The sequence below is a fragment of the Herpailurus yagouaroundi genome, unplaced genomic scaffold (assembly GCF_014898765.1).
Source record: "Herpailurus yagouaroundi ecotype Mexico unplaced genomic scaffold, PumYag 160, whole genome shotgun sequence".
In the NCBI taxonomy this organism is placed as follows: domain Eukaryota; kingdom Metazoa; phylum Chordata; class Mammalia; order Carnivora; family Felidae; genus Herpailurus; species Herpailurus yagouaroundi.
Window position 1 is genome coordinate 7,843,732 of NW_024412401.1, and position 18,685 is coordinate 7,862,416.

The following is an 18,685-nucleotide window of genomic DNA, read 5'->3' on the forward strand; positions in this document are numbered from 1 at the left end:
AAAGAAAGAAAGAAAGAAAGAAAGAAAGAAAGAAAGAAAGAAAGAAAGAATCCACTTACTGTATTTTTTTAATTTTAATTTTTAAAGATTTTCTTTTTAAGTAATCTCTACACCAAACATGGGGCTCAAATTCACAACCCCAAGATCAAGGGTTGTATGCTCCACTGACTGGGCCAGCCAGGCGCCCCTGTAGTTTTAATTTTTAAAAGTTCTATCTTGTTCTTTAACTATTTCTTTCATATATAGTTCTCTGCTTTTAGTCCTAGTCTAGCAGCTTCTCTTCCCTTGCTTAATGTAAGCTTCATGAGGCTATGGACTTTCCCTGCTTTGTTCGTTACTTTATGTTCAACACCTAGAACAATGAGTGCCTAGTAGGGGTTCAATAAAATCTTTGAATGAAAGAGAATATTTCTGTTAGCTTATTGCACATTTTCTTCTTCTTGAAGGTTCGTCTTCCTACAAGTTGCTTTTTGCTGTTTATTCTGGCCTAGTTTTCTAAAATGTCTGGTGTCCTTTGGTGTCTGTTAATAATTAAGAGTCGGTAAAGCATGCGACTCTTGATCTAAGGGTTGTCAGTTCGAGCCCCATGTTGGGTGTGGAGATTACTTAAAAATAAAATCTTAAAAAAAATAATTAAGAGTGAGGTACTAAAATGCAATTCAAAGCTCCCATTTGGATGGGACCTGTCAAGAAGAAGGCTTTGCTACGGATGATCAAGTCGGGACTCAACCATTCCATTGTGGGGAAACACATGTGTCAATATCTCTACATAACTTCTCTTTGGCTGATCAATTTTCACGTGGGGGAGTTCTCCAAGCTCCTGTCAGAGGTATTGATTCCTAGCTGCCAGCATTATGGGAGCTGAGCAAGAAAAGAGGTTGGTGGAGCTTCATCATTCAGTTTATAGGCTTGAAGGTAGCTCACATTTGACCATGGCTTTGCCCTATGTCCCAGATAATTCTGATTGAGCTTCTTCAGAGAGTCAACCTCCAATCTTCTGCCAAGTAGAGAGGGGCCATCTCCTAGCTACACAGGATGGGGAAGGACGTTTGGAGATGTAATTGCTTTTTTAAGACTTTCAGTGAGGCTTTCTGTCTTCGGCCCCAGCTTGTATCCTTGCTCAATTAGTTTTCTATTGCTGTTATTAAAAAAAAAAAAAAAAGAAACAATACAACCTTAGTGTCTTAACACATTTATTATCTTTACAGTTCTCTAGGTCAGAGGTCCAGTATAGTCTCAGCTAAAAATGAAGGTGTCAGCAAGGCAATCTTTCTGGAGGCTCAAGGGGAGAATCTGTTTCCTGCTCATTCAGGTATTGAGAGGATTCTGTTCCATGCAGTTGTGGGACTGAGGTCTTCATTTACTCGCTAGCTTTCAGCTGGAGACAGTGTTCAGTCTTCCTTTGTGGTTCATAATGAAGGCTAATAGATCACAGATGTTTTGTGTTTAGCCATTTGGTGTTTATTTCTATTCAATCCACTTTGGTCAGCACTGCAAATCTGCTTGATAGTCCCTCCCTCTCTCCTTTATCACACTCCAGTTTATTTATGTGGCATATTAGTTTCCCCAGGCCGCCAAAACAAGTTACCACAAACTTGGTAGCTTAAAAAACAACAGAAACTTACCCTCTTACAGTTCTGGATGCTAGAAGTCTGAAATCAATGCCAAATCAACCTTGACATTCTTTGGTTTAGAGCTGCAACGCTCCATTCTTTGCCTCTTTCTTCATGTGAACTTTGTTCCTGTGTGTCTCTCTATATCCTCTCCCCTCCTTATAAAAACACCAGTCATTGGTTTCAGGACCCACTGTAATCTGTGATGATTTCCTCTCGAAATCTTTAGCTAATATCATTTGCAAGGACCCTATTTCCAAAAACAGTCACATTCTGAAGTTTCAGGTAGATGTGAATTTGCTGATGGGGTGGGATGTGTAGGTAGTCCAAGTCTGAGAAAACGATAAGCTTTGCCCACATTCTGACTACTCCAGCCTTGCCGGTCTATGACATGAAACTATGGCACTAACTTATATCATCCCCTCGTTTAGCCTACTTTAATTATTCTTTCAAACAAGAGATTAGATTTCTCATGCCTTGTCACTTGTTTTGAGGGAGTATCATTGAGCTCTAGAACACTGTCTGTTAGTTTTTTGGAATTCTCACTTAATTTGTCCAAATATCACTATTTTACAGAAATTCTTTATCATTGATAGTTTGGGATAGGGCCATATCCTGTGTTCATTGTAGATGGAATTCCCTTCACTACATAGTTTTGTTTTGTTTCGTTGATTTGGAGGCGTTCAGTGAGGCAAATGTAGACATACATTCATGCTACTACCTTTACTGAAAGACCACTTTTTTTAAAGGGCTACATAATACCTTATGGGTGGATCACAACCTATTTAACAATTCCCCAGTTACCCTGTTGTTGTTTTCCAATTATAGATAGCACTGCAATGGACATTGTTATATACATAACTCAGTGTGGAAAGACCCTGTTGTTTATCTTGAAGTATCTTTCTTACTATTGGGAACTCTGGGAAGTCACACATGCCTTTCTCAATGAGTGGAACGACAAGGATGAGTCTTTTCTGCTCATGCTCTTCCCGGGTTATCTCTACTTTTCCAAATAACCAGTGGCGATTCCACCTTGTAATTAATCCACAGGGAGGACAAATGAATCTCCAGTCTTGTCTTGGCTAAGTCCTTAGCAAAAGTATTAGGGAAGAGTCACTGTCTTCCCTCAAATACTTCCTGTCTTGTCACTTTTCCATATGAGGCACATATCAGAGTTTAATGCAGAATGTCCTTTAGTAAGAGTAGTTTTCTGGGGCACCTGGGTGGCTCAGTCGGTTAAGCGTCCAACTTTGGCTCAGGTCATAATTTTGCGTTTCATGAGTTTCAAGCCCTGCATCGGGCTCTGTGCTCAGAGCCTGGAGCCTGCTTCGGATTCTGTGTCTCCCCCTCTCTCTGCCCCTCCCCTGCTTTTGCTCTGTCTCTGTCTCTCAAAACATGAATAAATGTTAAAAAAAATTTTTTTTTAAAAAGAGTAATTTTCTTGTCCCTTACACAGAACAGTCCATGCAGATTTAGGATCGATGGTTAAAGGCCAGACTGGTTATTAAAATACTGAAATATTTCTATACCACTTGGTAAATTTTATTATAGCAATAGCGATAGGCATTTATTTAAACTATAATATATTTTAGTTATAAACTATTTACTATAAACTATTATATACACTCACTAGTCCTAATGAAATATTGTAGAATATCTCAACAACCCTTGATACATGGCCACCCATCGTAACAACATCTGAGAAATAATGATAGCTCTATAACCAGTTGGCCAAAGTCCAGGAAACAGTGCAGATAGATTGTGTGTTTTTTTAAAACTGTCTGTGATTTGGGGGAATGACCAGTTTATCTTCATCCTGGAATTATAGTTGCTATTGCATCTAAATAGTGTTTTTTATTTGTCTTTTATAGTTACCATGTTGTAATTCTTGTGAAAGTGTATACGTTAATGTTTTGAAATGTAAGGATTTATCACAAAATGTTGAATAGAAATACCTAGAATGAAGAGACAACAAAGTTTGGATTTGTTTCTCAATATTTCTTTTAAATATAATGAATAGGAATAATTTGGATCTGTGGGAGTATAAAGAAGAAATGACATCAAAGTCATATTATTAAAAGGAAAAAATGTTAAACATTTTATTAGACTAGGAAACATGTTCTGTTAAGTCTTATGATTTAAACAAAAGAAATTTGTGGTCCTCATTAAGGAAAAAAATTTTTAAGTATCAAGAGTGGGAGTCAAGTGTTTGACTTCGGCTCAAGTCATGATCTCATGGTTTGTGAGTTCAAGCCCCACATTGGGCTCTCTGCTGTCAGCACAGGACTTGCTTTGGATCCTCTGTCCTATCTGTCTGTCCTTTCCCTGTTCACGCTATCTCTTTCTCTCTGAAAAATAAACATTAAAATTTTTTTTAAGTAAATATCAAGAGTGAGTGAAATAGTGAAAATTCAGAAGTTCAATAAAAATTCAATAAAATTTTCAAAAGTTTGAAAAGTCAAATTCTTGACAAAGTAAATGAAGTCACTTGAAAATCCTAAAAAATAGTAGACATTTTTAGGCATGAATATCTAATAGAACTGTGAAAAAAGAATAACATCAATATAGATATGTAATTATAATCTATTTGTAGTCCTGGCTTGCTAAAAACATATGTACTGACAAGAGGAAACTACTTTTTGGAAAACATAAATCAAGACAGTAAAATTTCAATCATTATTGATGATGTTTCAATTGCTCTATGTAAATATAGAGTAATTTCCTCTAAATGAAAAATTCAGTACTTTGAAGAAAATTGGAAACATTTTTTCTTTTCAATATTGATGTAATAAGCTGACATAAATATGTCATAAAGAGCTGACATAAATAAGATCTGAAATGCTATGAAAGTTTTTGTTGGTGGTGCCAGAGAGAAATGAAATATGTTGACATAAAAAACTCTACTGAACTTTATACATATGTCCTAGTATAATGTTAGGAAGAAAATATGGAGTTTTAACCATAATTTAAATTTTTTCTGAATATTTTAATTTGGTATTAATAACCATATTCAATAATTTCTGGATGATGCAATTAAAGATATAAAACATATATTCCCAATAACTTTATATATACTACTATTCATCAAATATACATCAGAGAGAATTACTCAATATTTTAGAAGAGATGGGAAGTAAAATAATGAAAATTAGAAAAATATTTGAACCCCGATTGGCAGCTTTGGAAATTATGCCATTATTAGAAATTATGAAAGAGGGTAGTTAAATATTTGAGAAATGAAAAACTTCATTTTGAAATGAATTGGAAAATTAGGGCTTTTAAAATGTCTTTACTGAGATGTAATGCACATACCATTAAATTTATATTTTTTAAATGTACAATTCAATTGTTTTTAATGAAGAAGAAATATTATTTAGTGAAGAAGAAATGATATCGGCAATGAATGGTGGTCTAAAACATTTGATGTGTAAAATTAAGGAAGCGTGGGTCCTTCAATAGTGTTCTTTTTCAATATTGTTTTGGCTATTCTGGGTCGTGTGCATTTCCATATGAATTGTAGGACCAGCTCATTTATTTCTGCAAGGAAGTCACCTAGGATTTTGATAGGGATTGTGTTGAATCTGTACATCAATTTGGGAAATATTGCTCTATATTAAGTCCTTCAATTCATGAACATGGGAATTCTTTCCATTAATTACGTCTTTTTTCTTTCAACATTGTTTTGTAGCTTTTCAGATTACTGTTTTATGTCTCTTTAAAATTTAATCATAAGTATTTCATTTTTTTTCAAAGATATTATGAATGGACTTATCTTCTTTTTTTTTTTTTAGTTTATTTATTTATTTTTGAGAGAGAGAGAGAGCATTGAGCAGAGGAATGGCAGAGAGAGAGTGAGAGAGAATCCCAAGCAGGCTCTGAGCTGTCAGCATGGAGCCCACCGCGAGGCTCGAACTCACGAAAACAAGAGATCATGACCTGAGCAGAAGTCAAGAGTTGGACACTTAACTGAGTGAACCACGTAGGTGCCCCTGGAATTGTTTTCTTAATTTTATGTTGGGATTATTCATCACTAGTGTATATAAATACAATTAATTTTTGTATATTATCTTATATCCAGCAACCTTGATGAACTTGTTTATTGGTTCTAACAGTCTCTTGGCAGATTCCTTAGGGATAGCCTGTATACAATATCATATCACTTGTAAATAGAGAGTCTCACTTCCTCCTTTCCAATAAAGATGACTTTTATTTCATTTTTTCTTAATTGCCTTGATTAGAACCTCCAGTACTATGTTGAATAGAAGTGACAAAAGCTGGATTTTCCTGTTCTCGGGGGAAGTGTTCAATCTTTAAATATATGCTGGCTGGGGATTTTTCATGGATGGCCTTTATCAGGTTGAGAAAGTTCTGTTCTATTTTAGTTTATTGAATGTTTTTATCATGAAGAGGTGCTGGATTTTGTCAAATGCTTTTCCTGCATCTATTAAGATGATCATGTGGTTATTGTACTTTATTGTATTGATATGGTATATTCTATTAATTATTTTTAGATGTTTGGGGACTTAGTTTTAATAAATGATGTCAGTACTTTCTTGAACTTTATAAGAAAGAAAATGGGCACCTGGGTGGCTCAGTGATTTAAGTGTCCGACTTCAGCTCAGGTCATGCTTTCACAGCTTATGTGTTCGAGCCCCATGTAAGGGCTCTGTGCTGATAGCTCAGAGCCTGGAGCCTGCCTTGGATTCTGTGTCACCCTCTCTTTCTCTCTCTCTCTCTCTCTCTCTCTCTCTCTCTCTGCCCCTCCCCTGCCTGTGCACGTACTCTCTCTCTCTCTCTCTCTCTCTCTCTCTCTCTCTCTCTCAAAAATACATAAACATTAAAAAAATTTATAAGAAAGAAATGTTTCAATTATTAAAACTGGCATTAATTTGGCAAACTGTCACAGTGATTGAAAACATACATATTATTCTTAACACCTGTCAACACAGTGTAATAAAGGGGTGTAATGCTGTCGATAATGGAATAGCATTTCATGAAAGCCCACCTACATTTCATGGAAAATATTGACAAGTCGTGACTTTGTCATTCATCATATTGACTTACCTTCTTTGGCTGTACATTTAATAAAGATGCTTGTGTTTTACATTCAGATTGTTAGTAAAGTAATTGAATAAGGCAATACCATTGACTGATATTCCCTGTGCTTTTCTCCTAAAGACTGTTGTGCAAGTTTACATGAATCCATCAATCAATTCTTTAATGTTGGCCGTTCCTCTAATAAGAAATCTACCTAATAATGTAATCATGCAGAACACATAACTTCATCTTACTCAAAAATACATTTTAGAAAACTTATTTAATGGGGCGCCTGGGTGGCTCAGTCGGTTGGTTGAGTGTTCGACTTCAGCTCAGGTCATGATCTCACAGTCCGTGAGTTAGAGCCCTGCATCAGGCTCTGTGCTGACAGCTCAGAGCCTGGAGCCTGCTCAGATTCTGTGTCTCCCTCTCTCTCTGCCCCTCCCCTGCTCATGCTCTGTCTCTCTCTGTCTCAAAAAAAAAAAAAAAAAAAAGAAGGAATATATGGCTAAGTCCATTGTACTGTACCCTATGAAGACCAGTACTGTGTTACTGTGTTATTCCCAAACCCTTGAACAGTGTCTGACACCCAGAAAGCTCTTGATAAACACATGTTACATGAGTGAGTGATTTCAATCTCTTATACTAAGCTGGTAAGGAATCAAAAGAGGAAAAGAAGTTAGGTTACTGTGATTAGTTCTTGGTGAACCAATGCCTTCACATGCAACCAAATTATAAACTTGGTAATTTTTTTTTCCACTGTTAGGTCCAGGTATTGTGTAGCCTGAAACTCAAACACTTTCATGGACCTAAGAAAAATATAAACTTAGTCATAGGACCTTAGAAGAGGCCTAGCAATTGTGAGTCCCTGAGACTTAAGGTTTATTAGCTTACCAGTAAATTGTCTTATCTAAAATGTCACTATAGATAGAGGCTTGTATAATGAATGAATGAATGAATGAATGAATGAGTGAAAAATTTTTGTCCTCCCATAAATTAAATCAAAAGTTTTTCATTTCTTCATTTCACCCTGGCTTTGATTACTAAACTAGATGAAATTAGAAAGGGCAGGCTACTTATAAAATTTTAGGATAATTTAGGCTAAAGTATATTATTTAATTTTATTTTTAAATTTAATTATCTGGAAAAATCATAGCAAGATATAAAATCCTGAAATTTAAAGTCTCAAGGACTTTGGTAGAGCATGGTGTGAAGGCTGGGCATGCCGTGGAAAGAACACACAGATCAGGAATGGCTTGACTTGAGCCATTAACTGGATATATTACCCCTGAGTAGGTCCCTCACCCTTTGCAGCTTTAGTTTTCTCACCTGCAAAGTAAAGGCTCTGGACGAGATAAACTGAGGTTTCTTCTGTTCTGAATTTTGATGCGTCTTTCTAAGTAGAATGGAATGAAAATTCATTTCTGTAAACATAACATCAGATGTCAAAACAGATCCTGAAAGAGAAATACAGGGGAAAATGCTAATTTTACATGATGTTTTCTGTCTCACTTGAGATTTTGCTTTATAAATCAAAACAAACAAACAAACAAAAAACAGAAAATGGACTCATTTGGATTCTGTCCTCTTTTGGAAACAGTCTTGCTGTTCTGACCCTTGAATTTTATAATCCAAATGGGACCATTTATAATCTCAGGAATTTAAATCTGTTAACTGGTGTATCTTTATGGTGACAAGGAACAAAAGGAAGGTTATAGGTTTGAAATGTATGTAAGAATTTGGCTCCTTCCGTGTATCCGAACACAGCAACATCATCTAGCCTTTTCTGTTAGTCCAGGAAACTGTTTCCTAGTTTTGTTGTTCAATATGAGATTTTATTTTGCTTTCCTCACATCCTGTAGGGTGAACCAATATGTTAGAAGAAAAAAGTGCAACAGTGGATTCTATTAGAAAGAACAAAGGGGAGAGAAGCCTAGTACCTTTAGGAGGGGGGATAAAATGAATGGCTCAAGTAGACTAGTGGCTGCAACCAAATCTAAATATAAAAGGGTTACTATGACTACAAAGGTGGCATATTTGAATAAAAATGTATATGAGAGTGTTTTAAATGGTAATTGTATTTGGAGGAAATCTGCCATTTCAAACTGCAGACAGTGCCCCCACCTCGTCTCATACTTTATGGCTACTGAATGGCATCTGCTTTATTTTGTTTATTTATTTTTTTTTTGTTTTGTTTTATTTATTTTTGAGACAGAGAGAGACAGAGCATGAACGGGGGAGGGGCAGAGAGAGAGGGAGACACAGAATCGGAAACAGGCTCCAGGCTCTGAGCCATCAGCCCGGAGCCCGACGCGGGGCTCGAACTCACGGACTGTGAGATCATGACCTGAGCCGAAGTCGGCCGCTTAACCGACTGAGCCACCCAGGCGCCCCGGCATCTGCTTTAAACAAACAGACAAACAAACAGATTGTCCTGTGACATTGCAAAGTCCTTTGAGTTCCCTTGTGTAAGGGCTCCTTTAACCCAGTGCAAACCTTGTGACTCTGCTTCTTCGTTTGTTTAGAGTCAGGGCCTCCCTGAAAATTCTTTAGGTGTAGTCATCCCTTCTGAATGGTTATGACTTCCAGTCAATTCAGGGAACATTTATAGAGCAAATTGTAATTAGAAGGAAATATGAGGGAAACACAGGTAGATACATTTGGGTTCTGCCCCCTAAGGACTCCCTATAGATGGGGGATTATACTGAGTAATCTTTGTGGGTTCTTTTTAGATCTTGTTTCACACTCCTAGAAGAAATAGTTACTATTTTCTTTATAGTTAAGTATAGATTGTGCTGGAAGGTGCCCGAAATAAAACGACCATGATAGTGTCAGCATTACCAGATTAGACGATGTTTGTGAAACTACTGCAGTATTCTCTCTCATCTTTGGTAAATTTGAAGGACATTCATGCAGTCTGTTTTTAAAAGGCATGTGAGTAATGAAATTAGAACTCCCATGAAAGAAATAGATGACATTTACATAAAGAGCGTTTGACCATAAAACTCACTGTCTTAGAATAATGATTAACAACTCTAAGAACAAGAGTTTTCTGATACAATGTGGGAAGTGAACATTTCAAGATTATTTAAGAAGGTTTTTCTATTGTTAAAAACCAAAATTCAACTGAGTAAAATTTCTAGATCTTACAGGCTTTATGCAACAATTCATGAATTGGACAGCATCCCATCTAGCAATAGAAAGACTTATAGACAGAAGAGGGAAGGATGAGGAAGTAATAAAAGCAAAAAGCAGATGGTTTCAGGCAAGGTCACCTTCCTTTGCGGGATGGCAAGGATCTATCAGGCAGAGCACCTTACTAGTGCTGATCAGGTAATTCCAGATTGACTGGTAGAAGTTTCCACTCCTGGAAGAGGTTGGAGCTATAATTAAGTTAGGTGTTAAGTCTTGGCTTGGTGATACGGCTTAGCACAAGTGACTCCATTTGGGGCATTTTGTCTTTTTTTTTTAAACACTATCCAGCCCACAATGAGGGCTTATTGACCTCCAAAGGCTGCAGCATCTGAGTTTTACTTCTGGTTCAGCCATGATCACTAGTTATGTATTTGCAAATAAATTAGTTAAGGAGTATACTCTTCCCATTTTTTTTTGTTCTTCTGTCTCTTACTTTCTAATTATATACATGTATTATTATTATTTTTTTTAATGTCCACAGGAGTTATATGAGGGATAGAATGATTGGCTCCTGTTTTGTTTCCTTCTTTCTATCTCCCTATCTTAAAAAACAAATCTATTGGGGCACCTGGGTGGCTCAGTCGGTTAAGGGTCTGAATCTTGGTTTCGGCCCACGTGATGGACTCATGGTTTCCTGAGTTCAAGCCCCGCATCAGGCTCTGCACTGGCAGCATGGAGCCTGCCTGGGTTCCTCTCTCTTTCCTTCTCTGTTTTCCCGCTGTCTTTCTGTTTTCACGCTGTCTCTGTTTCCCTCAAAAATAAACAAAAAAGGCCAAAAAAAAAAAAAACCCTCAACAATAAATTTTAAAATGACACGAAACCCTGTGGGATTTTTCTATTACATAGGAACCAATTAAATGCTCTGAGATGGAACAGAATACAAAGACAAACTTTAAAATTGTAAGGAATTTGATAACATTTACCTGGCAAAAAGCTATTTTCTCAGCACACTAATCAACAGCCTCCAAAATATTCCACACTTTGGGCAACTCCGATTTTATTTATGTCCCTGGGGCATGAAAACAAGACTGCCAACTGGAACTATAGGAAATAGAAGAAATTTAGCCCTGAGTGAGTAAGGAAGGCCTGAATTGCAGATATGAGGTTCCAGGTAGAAGGTAAAGTTGGCTTAGACACCCCAACACAGCGTCGTCCCCCTCCTCCGGCAGCCCTTTGCAGCCGGGCAAAGCACAGTCTCAGGAGAGCAGGTACCACACACAGGGAGCTTGGATATCCAAAGCAGGACCTCAGTGCGTGGTGGGACACAGAAGTTCATATATGTAGGTATTTTATTTAATCTGTTAATAAAGATTAATTTGTTTATAAAGATTAATCTGTTTATAAAGACCAGGTGTTTTTAAAAATCTGTATAAATAGGAAAGAAAAACTAAGAACTATTTTGAGAACTTGAACTGATCAGCTTTAAGGGTCATACGTGGGTGGAAATGGGTTCCAATAGTATCTTAGCATTACACACATGCATACTGAAGTAGAAAGAAGGGGTACTCATGTGTCCCAAGATAATAAAATATCCTAATATTTGAAAGAGGAGTGTTAATTTAGATAGTGAATCCTGTAAAGTAGCTGGCTATAAGAAAAACCTTGACAAAATTCAGAGCTCTATTTTATAAAACCAGTAACCTGTTAGAAAACAAAATGGACAATGAGATCTTACGACAATAATAATTTTTTGAGCCTCATAATAACCAATGTTAAGGGTAACCTTAACAAGCAATGTGTGAGGCCCACAGGAAGAAATGGAGAAAACTTGTAGAATACTTGGCTAAATAGGTATTTACAATATTTACCACATTTTTCTTCTTTTAAATTCAGAAATAAAATACGGTTATTGGGAACATTCCTAACAACCAAAATTTGGGGAAATTCTTGACCATGATCTCTCCATTTTTTTTCCTCATATTTTTTCTTCTCTCCTTCTGGAAATCCAATTACAGTTCCATTTGTTGTTGTTGTTATTATTGTTAATTATGTGTGTCTTATATTCTTCTAAATTTTTAATCCTTTTTTTTTTTTTTTTATTTTTTCACTCTAGATATTTCCTAGCAACCTGTCTCCACCTCGCTAATCCTCTTTATTGCTATGTCTAATTGGCTGGCAAACCTGAGTTTCAAGTATTGGGCTTTTTTGCCCTAGAATTTCCATTTGAGCCTTTTTATAGATTATAATTTTATGATGAAATTCTTCATTTTTTCATCAGTTCTAACATATTAGTCATTGCTATTTTAAAATTTTTGACAATTCCAATATAAGAACCACCTGTAGTTCTGCTTCTGTTATTTAATTTTTGTCTTCATTTCAAGTCATAGTGTACTGCCTCTTGGCATGTGTAATAATTTTGCTTGAATGCCAAACACCATTTATTACTATATAGCTTCCAGACAATTTTATCTCTTTCCAGAAAGTATTCACCATTTTCTTTCTATTTAGGCACTGAGCTATGCAGTTTTAGTAAGTCCCTCTCTACCTATATTCTCCTCTGCTCTTAAGCTATATTTAGCCCTCCAGGGCTTCCAACTAAGAGTCTGATGCGTTCTCTGGGCCTTTCTTTCTAGAAGGTCCTGTCCTGAACTCTAATCCCTGCTTTTAACTAAAAATCGGTTCTGTTTTCCAGAGGTTTTCTACTTAGCTTCATAGCCTCTTGCACTGTGTAATTTCAGAATTTGGAAGCTGGTTAAAGTAAGAAACCAGGCACATGCCAGGCTTGCTTCTCTGTACCCACTCCCCTCCCATGACACACTCTGTCTCATTTTATGATGTCTTGAAATTTGACTCTCTGGCCCCCAACCACCAAAATCTTTTTTTTTTTTTTAATGTTTTTTATTCTTTTTTTTTTTTTTTATTTTTTTTTCAACATTTTTTATTTATTTTTGGGGCAGAGAGAGACAGAGCATGAACGGGGGGAGGGGCAGAGAGAGAGGGAGACACAGAATCGGAAACAGGCTCCAGGCTCCGAGCCATCAGCCCAGAGCCCGATGCGGGGCTCGAACTCACGGACGGCGAGATCGTGACCTGGCTGAGGTCGGACGCTTAACCGACTGCGCCACTCAGGCGCCCCTTTTTTTTTTTTTTTTTTTTAGATAGAGAGGCAGAACGTGAGTGGGGGAGGGGCAGAGAAAGAGAGGGAGGCACAGAATCCAAAGCAGGCTCCAGGTGCTGAGCTGTTAGTGCAGAGCCCGACATGGGGCGCGAACCCACAAACTGCGAGATCATGACCTGAGCCGAAGCCGGACACTTAACCGACTGAGGCATCCAGGTGCTCCCAAACCACCACAATCTTTATTGCTTCCTCTGTTGGCCCTCAGCAGCCCTCTGTGTGTGCAAAGCCTAAGTTCTCAGCCTCTTGTGTAGCTCCAGTTGGATAAATACCCTCAGAGAAACAGCAGTTGCAAATGCTCAATTCACCTGTCCATTGTTGCTCTCTCTCTAAAATCTTCGTCTCCCTAATTCTGGTTGCTTTAGCAATCCTTTAATGGCAATACACATGTTTGTTGTTTGTTTCTTTTGTGCTAATTGTTCTCAGCGGGAATGTTGGTGTGCTATAAGCCTTTCTATCATACCCATCAATATTCTTGTTCAGACTTACATGGTCACATCCCGCACGGTAAAAGGTAACTTAAAAAGTCCTGAGTGACAATATGCCCAACTGAAAATCAGAATTCCATCCTTAGGGAAGTTAGGAAGAATGGGCGTCAGGATAAGCAACTAGCGCCGTGTTCCAAAGTAGATAGTGGAAGTCGGTTATAGTTCTGGGATGGGATGGAGGGAGTGGTCTTCTCACATGGGGGACTATGGTTAGTCAGAACGCACCTGTGCCAGAATATGACTGTTTTTATGGCCTTCTTACTAAAGTACTGTCAACATTTAGACATTAGGCATCTCTTTCTAATTGTAGCAGCAGTTCCTGTCTGTGGAATAAAAAAAATGAGTCCTCTGTTTAGAAGTATCTTGCAAATGATATCTAAGTTTCCAATAAAAAAGATGAAGCATAACTGTGATGAACACTGGAAACATCACGTCTGAAAACTGTTTTCTCATTTTGTCAGATATACAGTTGGAAAATGTAGTCCTGAAATTTGGTGAAAAGAAAACTCAGAGAATTCTAAAAGATTGTCCTTTAGACCAATTGGTTTGCAATTTGAGGGTTAATAAAAAATGTTCATTCTTTTTCAAGGTAGGATAGAATATGGATTTTGTCTAATGTGAGAGAACTTTCCCATTAAGTTAATCACTGCAAACATTGGGCCCTAACACACAGAAGACATCTAAATTTTGAGGGTAAGAGCTCTCTTGGCACCCATTTCAATTTTATGGGAATAATCAGACGGTTACGAGCAAAAAGCAGTAACTGGAAGGGTCCTGGGATTCTCCTGCAAGTTCTGAAAAAGGCACTTAATATTTCTAACTCTGATTTTTTCCTTTTCCAATCTGTTACAGAAAATAAAATATGGCCTCTGAGGATATATTGGTTATACTAATGAAATAATAACTGGAAGGAGGCTTAGTTCATTGGATGGCCCTGGGCCAATTTCCTTAAACGGTGTTCTTGCCTAATTACTAGCTCACTTAAAATTCAGCACTTTATTAATTTCTTGTTGGCATCATTTGGACTGTTTGATTCTCTGCTCTCTCCTTCCCCCACATTTTAATCTTTCCAGACACTAATCCCTTTAGTTCTTAATCTTGTAGAATCAGATATGTACTATGGGACCTATCCTTAGAAGAATGCATCTATGCACAAAACCCACAGACTTTTGTCTGAAGTTTCAGGAGACTTACAGATTCTTTGGAGCCCGTGCAAAGACTAATTTTTGTCTTCTAAATTAAAGGAAATATAACACATTTAGATTTTTTTCTAATATGTGTTTATCAGATTTTGAACATTTTGTAAACAATTAGGTTCTTTTGTATCCCACTTTTGGACATCTTACTTTTCAACATCTCAAGTCCATAAGATCATACTGGATTATAAAACATAAAAAAACTATACATAACAATTGTAGCCCATGTAATGGGTAATAGAGTACAAGAGTACCAAAGACTTCCATGTTGAGACACATCGGTGTTATTGTCCATGTATTTTTTGCTCTGTGGTTTTTTTTACCTTAATTAGAATTTTTTGTTTCCTAATGGCCCTGACGACTGCCCCCCCACCAACACCTTATATGGTATTTGGCAAGCAGTCACTGAAATCAGAAGGGACATTCTGGTCTTTTTTTTAGTCCCTCACGTACTTACTTTCCTACTACTACTAGGAGCATCTTATATATGCTTCTCCCTCTGCCTTTCTTTTCCCTCTTTGCATATTTAAATCCTCCTCATTCTCACCTGGTTGTTGAGTGGCTTCCGTCCATATGGTTATTCGGGGACCCAGGCTTTTTCCATCTTATAACTCTTACGGTTCTCTAGGACCTCAGAATTCTCTGCTTCCACTAAGGAGAAGAGAGGATAGAGAAAGCACCCGCTTAAAATCACCTTGACCTAGAAGTGACATATATCACTTGCAAACATTCTCAGATGATAAGAACTGCTTCCAGGGCCCCACCTAAGGTGCAAGGGAGTCTGGGGAAGTATAACTTCTTTGTAGGAACACCTCAATGCTAAAAGATGGGGCATTTTTAAAATGTTTATTTATTTTATTTATTTATTTTTTTTATTTTTTTTTCAACGTTTTTATTTATTTATGGGACAGACAGAGACAGAGCATGAACGGGGGAGGGGCAGAGAGAGAGGGAGACACAGAATCGGAAACAGGCTCCAGGCTCCGAGCCATCAGCCCAGAGCCTGACGCGGGGCTCGAACTCACGGACCGTGAGATGGTGACCTGGCTGAAGTCGGACGCTTAACCGACTGCGCCACCCAGGCGCCCCTGTTTATTTATTTTTGAGAGAGAGAGAGAGAGGGAGGGGGGAATGCGGGAGGGGAAGAGAGAGAGGGAGACACAGAATATGAAGCAGACTTTATTAATTTCTTCTCCAGACTGTCAGCACAGAGCCTGACACAGGGCTTGAACCCACAAACCACGAGATCATGACCTGAGCCGAAGTCAGACACTTAACCAACTGAGCCAACCAGGCGCCCCATGAGGAAGCATGAATTTTTGGTGGCATCTACCTCTCTCTGCCCCACTACAGTGTACCAGTGGAATCAAGCATAATGGCAAGCCCATAGTAGGCACTCAGTAAATATTTGCAGAACAAATGCAGTTGTTTGAGGTAGCTTGTGATGAGTAGTAATAGAACAATTTCACATCTGGTGACCAGGGTTTGGAGGAACAGGAGCTCCGTTATGGTGGAGATGCCCAATTTACATAGTCTTGAAATAATAATCCAGGAGAGACTGTGCTTTCTCAGCCTTAATACGTCAGAGTGCACTCAGATGGGTAGCGTCAGTCTTACATCTGTGTTTCAGTCTGCAGGTATGTATCATTCCACAGATGCAGGAATAGAAATAGAAGAAGCAACTAGGGTGAATTATGCCAGAACCAAACTAGAATTGTTTTTATCTTGGCCATTTCAAACTGTATTATGAGTTAATTTCCCAAAAGAGGCAAAAATAAGTTCACTATGAGAACAGACAAATAACCAATCAAAAGTGGGTTGAATTTAGGCTAACTGATTCTTGGGTAAAGATCTTTTTTTTTTTTTTTTTAATGTTTATTTATTTTTGAGAGACAGAGAGAGACAGCATGAGCAGGAGAGGGCAGAGAGAGAGAGGGAGACCCAGAATATGAAGCAGGCTCCAGGCTCTGAGCTGTCAGCACAGAGCCCCATGCGGGGCTTGAACTCATGAGCCATGAAATCATGACCTGAGCTGAAGTCGGACGCTCAACCGACTGAGCCACCCAGGCGCCCCTAGGTAAAGATCTTTGAGCAAACTGTTCCCATTGGGTGAATATATATAAATATAAATATATATATATATATTCATTATGTATATATATTCATTATATATATTCATTTTATATATTTGTATTCATTTTATATATTTTCATGTTGTCAATTTTTATAATGGCCATATGAAGGATTATACATATGGAATCAGGCATATATAGAATACATCAGGAAACTAATTACATTGTATCCATATGTAAAATAACCCTTTTGCTCATTTCACATTGTAATTAAGACTTGATTATCAAATATAAGAGATTGATTATATAACAAATGAAATTATGTTTCCACCAAATCTCTAAATTTTAACCTTATATCCATAAACATGCACCTTTAATAGGGAGTTTACAAGATTAACAGAGACATTCAAATGACCATGAAAAAAGGGCAAATACCTATCTGTACTATTTTTTAAAAAATATTAGCTTTATTACCATATTTTCTTGATTCTAAAATGCACATTTTCATTTATCTTGGCATTTCTGAAATGGAAATATGGCTTACATTCAACATGCCCATTTAAGTATTGTCTCTTTGTTTTCCTTCCCCTCTGCTTTCCTCCGCCCCCCTCCCCCAAAGCAAACAAACAAGCCGAAAGCTCTTATTAAATTGTTGTCTTATTCTCAAGGGGATAGGATGGTATTTTCTAGTTCTTCACTCCTATCCCCTAGAGATACTCCTTCTGCTTATTATCTATATGAAGAGAAGTCATCTACTTAAAATTTCCTATTGAGGGTTAAGCATCCTTCCTTAGAGGATTCTATGAACTCTGGAATCACCCATCTATAAGACATGTCTAGACTATTTCTGTCAGCCAACGCCCTTTCCTCTGCCAGCCAAGTCACATCTGAACAATTTCCACATGTGCATGTCCTTTTGCTGTCCAACTGTCCTCACTGTCCTTCTTGATAGTAATAAGGGATTAATTTTTAACGATCCCAGCCTGTTTTTTATGATGGTTGGTATTATTCTTCTTCTATGTGCCATTGTCTTATGATTCGATTACAAACAGAAGTACAGGCACTTTGTTTGCTGGATGGCTTTATTTAATCTCCACAAAGCAGAATATGAATTAAATATTTTAAAAAAAATAGGAAATGAAGTTGTTTTCCTAGAATTCTTAGTGTAAATTCATGAATTGGAGGGGCTTATATCTAGATTCACATGGAGGCCGGGAAAATCATGTCTTATCCCTGCATTTAATCTCCACCTCCCAAGTTTTAAAAACCAGATAAGATCTGGTTGAAGTGTACAGATTGGACAGATGTAAGGAGTTTTAAAAGTGATCAGGTGTCATAAAAGAACACATTGCCCGAGGGGGTGGGTATGTTGGTAGGTAACCCAGCCCAGCTGCTAGGCTGATGGTTGGAGGGGATTTAGGGGAGGCTTAAAAAGGAGGGTGTATTGCTCAGGACCAGAGAAGTCCTGGCTCTACACCAACATTCTATTCGCAGTCGAGGTGGGGTAATTTTAACGAAGTCAACAATTTTTCTTCCAGATCACGGGTGGACCTTCAGCAGCCCTTTCCTCCACCAGCTAGTCCCCACCTTGCATGCTATCCTCTCCCCATGCTCTTTTCCTTACCCTTTCTTTTCATCTTCAACTCTTTTCTCACTTTTTTGGGTCTCTACACAAGAAAAACTGAAATGTGACTTTCTCAGTTAAGCTCATATTGTAGAGATCATACTGTCTTCATGTACCTGAAACTCACAGGATGGGAGGGTTTGCATAGTTCTTGCTCTGCTGTGCCACTTTTCTTTTCTTTTCTTTTCTTTTCTTTTCTTTTCTTTTCTTTTCTTTTCTTTTCTTTTCTTTTCTTTTTTTAGTTAACATATAGTGCAATACTCGTTTCAGGAGCAGAATTCAGTGATTTGTCACTTACATAAAACACCCAGTACTCATCACAGCAAGTGCCCACCTTAATACCCA

General features: G+C 37.6%; 1 long non-coding RNA gene across 1 annotated transcript in view; it reads left to right on the plus strand.

Annotated features, from left to right (window-relative positions):
• LOC121034512 (uncharacterized) overlaps positions 1-18,341 on the plus strand; it is a 25,646-nt gene extending 7,305 nt beyond the window's left edge. Inside the window, exons 2-3 of the long non-coding RNA XR_005792473.1 lie at positions 15,843-16,044; positions 18,255-18,341. This is a non-coding gene — a long non-coding RNA (uncharacterized LOC121034512). The remainder of the gene's footprint in view (positions 1-15,842; positions 16,045-18,254) is intronic.
• Positions 18,342-18,685: the final 344 nt, after the last annotated feature.